The 4,849-nt window shown below is 36.2% G+C and overlaps 1 protein-coding gene across 1 annotated transcript in view; it reads left to right on the top strand.

Annotated features, from left to right (window-relative positions):
• The first annotated feature begins 1,478 nt into the window (after positions 1-1,478).
• Positions 1,479-4,849, top strand: part of LOC140343725 (ceramide kinase-like) — a 52,155-nt gene continuing 48,784 nt past the window's right edge. The window contains exon 1 of the mRNA XM_072430590.1: positions 1,479-1,522. The gene's annotated coding sequence lies outside the window, so the exon portion shown is untranslated. The remainder of the gene's footprint in view (positions 1,523-4,849) is intronic.

Below are 4,849 nucleotides of genomic sequence, written 5' to 3'. Positions count from 1 at the left end.
TTTTCTTTTTGTACTGAAATAGGCCACTAAATGCTTTCACCACAAATAACTGCAACAATGAGGTGCGTATATATTTTTCTTTTTGTACAGAAATAGGCCAATAAACGCTTTCACCACAAATACCTGCAACAGTGAAGTGTGTATAAATTTTTCTTTTTGTACAGAAATAGGCCACTAAACTCTTTCACCACAAATAACTGCAACAGTGAAGTGCGTATATATTTATCTTTTTGTACTGAAAAAGGTCACTAAATGCTTTCACCACAAATAACTGGAACAGTGAACTGTGTATATACTTTTCTGGATATATAAATTCCATTTGATTGAGATAATAACAGGGTGTAAAGTGGAATGTACTCTTTAATTGTTTTCAAATGCAGTGGAGTAGTAATGAATGTTCTTTGGTGTCCTTCCTTCTTAATGTAGACTAAGACTCAGATCCCAAAGTGTTGGAAGGACCCAAAGGAACCTTCATTAAAGAGTTGGTTACGTGGGGTGGAAGAAACATGTAAATTAGAGGAAGGTTACCATGAATATCGAGATACATCCCCAAAATTCACTGCCATCTGGGCCCCCTGGATAAGGTTTAAAGACAGTGTGCAATATTTTGACATTCTAAATCAAGAAGAGATTATTTGAGAGACCTGAGTATTTTAGATCTTTATGTTTAGTGAGTTAGAAAATAGATTTGAGATATATAGATACAAATATGTTGACATTTCCTCATGTGTTTGAATATATGTTTGTTATATTTTATCACATTCACTTTTTCACTTATTTTTGATTGTAACATTTTGTGCACTAGTATATACAGGAACGTGGAATTAATAGCAACCTGTCTAATAAGAAAATGTAATAATGGGATGATATTGAAGATTTCTTCCTCGGATTCACCATTTAAAAGAGTGGATAACACTGTTTGAACAGAAATTAATTGTAAATTTGAACACTATTCTTATGATATTCTCACTATATGTATACTACACTGTGAGTTGTTTTATGGAGTATGTATATTATATGTTGGTTGTATATGAAAATAATTAAAACAAAAAAATGTTAATATTAAAAAAAAGAATAAAATATTTGTATATTTTTGAGAGAAATACAGAAATTTTTCTGGCTTTTTTGATAGATAGCAAGTACTATCAGAATGAAATATCTGTTTTTTTTGGAGAGTAGGACAGAAATGTTTCTGCCTTTTTTGCTAGATAGCAAGATATACAGAAGGCTCCAAACCTGTCTCTATCACAATGCACCTCTCTCCCTGCTTCTTTCTCTGACACAGAACACAAGATGGAGTGACTAACCCCTCCCTCCTTTCCTGTATATATGCCTGTGCTCAGATCTCTCCTGATTGGGCTGCTGGGCCTTGCTGTGCATCCCGGGAGCAAATCATTCTCTCCCAGCTGGGCCAGTTCTGCCGGAAATAGTCGCCGTTCCCGCCCCCTGTATTTTCCCTTGTTTGTTCGTCAAGAACACGACCTCATGGCGAATTACAAGGCTTTTCTCATTTAAATAATCAGTAAGTGGGACATCCTGATTTTCTGCGAGATCAAACTTACAAATCTGGCTCGCTCATCCCTATTCCATATTCTGTGCTGTACATTCCCCTATTCTCCACTGACCTATTTCATATCCTGCACAGTTTATTCCATGTTCTCCACTGCTTTATTCCATATCTGTGTTTTGCATTCCCCACCTTTACTCACCAAAATATTCCATCTTCTGCAGTCTGGTTTCCCTTGTTTTCCACTGACTTATTCCATATTCTGTGCTGTGTACTCCCTAATCTCCAGTTAATTATTCCATATTTTGTACCATAAATTTCTTGGGAACTGTACAAATCAGTTAAATTTATAAAACCTCCCCCAAGTCATTGAGGTATCCACCTCTCCTTGCTCCCTAGAGTTAAAGCTAATATGAAATTTTGTTAATTGGGTTTAGTTATTTTTTAAACATATTGTACATTTATAATAGCACAGTTTTTTTGTGCTTAATGAAGCATAACTATTCACTGATAAGGAATGAACAAGGACAGGGCTCGTTAGAAAATAGACTTGTCATTTCTGTCTGTTTTGTCTGTTTAGAGGTGTCATATTAACGCCACCACTGACTTGACAATGTGTAGATTTGCTTGAAGCTGTGCAATGCATGTCCTGTTCATGCTTCTCAGCTGTTCAGAGACAAGAAAAAAATCCTGACACCCCCTACAATGATGTCAGACAAGAATTCACTTTAACAGGATGTGACCAGTGTCAACACTTAGAACATGGAAATATAATACGCAGTGTACATGCAGTTTTTCAGACGTTGTACCTCTCAGATCTTCAACCACCTAATGCCAGATTTTCTTATTCTATGAATCTTTGCTGTGTATATAACATCTTAAAGTGAATTTGTGCCCAGAATTTGCACAAAAAAAATATTTTGAGCAAGCAGGTAAAACACTTTAAATAAGCCATCCTTTATTTATGTATCTATATGCATTATGACAATAATTCATTTTCAATGAGCACAACATAGCCAGTGGAGTTTGTATGAGGTTAGATCTTCAAGGACTGCCAGTCTTCTGTGTAAACAACAGTTGAGATCCTTGATGATCTTTCAGAGTGTATGCCTTCACAATAAAATCATCTAGAGATCCATATCTTGTTTTTGTTACTGCTTTTTAAGAATTTATAGTGTCATTGCCATAGTGTGTACCATAGTGTTTGATGGCAATAGTGTGACATAACTTGACAGTCTTCTCTCAATTTACCTGAACATCAAATTAAACCTATAAGTCACAAAATTGCAAACAGCCAGACAGGCTCTTTATTGCATAAGGGACAGGATATATCATCTGCTTTTTGCAAACATTTGTAGAATGTACCTTGTAGCTCCTGTGCACAGTTGTTAGAGTTTCATCATTTCAGATAACCAAATATCCTGAACCTGGAAAAGGTTCAGTGTTGGGGAACAACCAAGGGGAAGTGAGTTTAGTTCCACTGATCTGCTGCATGCTGGTTGAAGTAGCGGACTCTTTAGAAGACCATGGGGATTTCTTCAATACACACCAATGGTGAGCGTTGCTAAAAGACCAGAAGTGTGTCAGGTCACAGAACACTGCAGGAGGTTCAACATTATGTATTATATTAATAATATTATTACTGAACAGGATTTATATAGTTCCAACATATTACGCAGCACTGTACATTAAATAGGGGTTGCAAATGACAGACGAATACAGGCAGTGACACAGAAGGTGAGGACCCTGCCCTGAAGACCTAAGGCTAGGTACACACGTGCAATAATTATCGTTTAAAAACGGACGATCAATGAATATTCCTGATTATTTTGAACAACCATATTGTGCACAATTCTGTACATGCTGTAACGATACGAACATTCAAAATAATAAAGTAATAATGTACACCTTAGATACAATCGTTTGAACAATCGTTCGAACGATGCAGGAAGTGACATGTACAGGAGAAAATGTATTACAGAACAATTTGTGATCACTGAACAACTGTACACAATAGATTACGAACGTTCGTCACCCAATCAGATCCGCCACAGAGGTTGTTTGTTTGCAGCGAGATTCCTTCTTCGTTGGTGTCATTGACCAGTCATTGTGCACTTTTTTTGTTAACAATTATTGAACGTTCTGTCATGGATCGTTTGCTTCCAGCGACAATTATTGCACGTGTGTATGCAGCCTTACAATCTAGGAGGTGGGGGAAGTAGCACAGAATTGGAGGGGAGATTCTAAACATACTTACTTTCTTAAAGCAGATAGGGAGATCCCCTAACTTACACAGCTATGCATTAGAATTTATCACTGTACCAGGACAGTAAACTTTTTACAATTCAAATCCACAGTTTTTTGTACCCTAGAAATAACTGGGAATGGTAAAACGCTGTTATTTTTTTTTTTATCTCTGTGTACCATGTGGAAAATTTCCCTTTACATCCTGTCCCACAAAACAGTGAGTTATAGGAAAGATTCCCCTCTTATGGAGTTTTCCCAGGAGCAGGTGTCTCATTTTAGGAGTATTCATTATTTCTTGTTCGACAATAGGAACAAAAGTTTGAATTGCCTCTCACTTTCTTATTATAGTCACCAGTACAAATAAAGAGGTTAACCTCCCAAATGGGGAACATGGGCAGCAAAAAAAAACCTCACAGAGGGTCCAACTCTCACCTATTCTTGCTAAACAAAGGAAAAAGGTTTATCTAGATATATACCTTAACTAAAGTTCCTGTGTCGATTGGCTTTTGTTGCAGTAGTAAAATGCAGATTAAATGCCTTTGTCAACTGTTTTGTTCTTTTCATTATGTATAATAAAATGTTTCTTAGTGCTCATAAACCATAGGCACAATTACTATATCTTTATGACATACAGAGAAAGCATTATAAAATAAACATCAAGCTATTTTTTGCATATCCAAGATAAAAAATATTTTTAGGTTAAATAGGTAAAAACACTTATTTTAGATATGAAAAGCCCCCACATAATTCTGTAGGTGGGGTGAGTTTGAAAAGCATATGTTGGTCTCGTAAATCTACCAATATTATGGATTTTTAGATCAGCCTTTGCTTCCTCTGATAAGCTTTTTATAATGTGTTATTTCATGGTAAGTAAAAACAATAAGGTTGAGTCGATGCTGCTCTTTATCAACCTCCAGAACGCATTTAATGGCATAATCTGGGATTATTTATTTTTCTTATTGCAGGTTGGGATTTGGTGCATGCTTTATGAACATGTCCAGTCTTATTGACCAGTCTTTATGATGCCTTCCCACACTTTATTGCCTTCTACAAGCGAAACAAGTACCCCTTGTTCAAAAACCACTCCACAGGGCT

The sequence above is a fragment of the Pyxicephalus adspersus genome, chromosome Z (genome assembly GCF_032062135.1).
Source record: "Pyxicephalus adspersus chromosome Z, UCB_Pads_2.0, whole genome shotgun sequence".
Taxonomy (NCBI): domain Eukaryota; kingdom Metazoa; phylum Chordata; class Amphibia; order Anura; family Pyxicephalidae; genus Pyxicephalus; species Pyxicephalus adspersus.
Note: the sequence above shows the minus strand (reverse complement) of the source record. Positions and strands in the feature narration are given on the sequence as shown.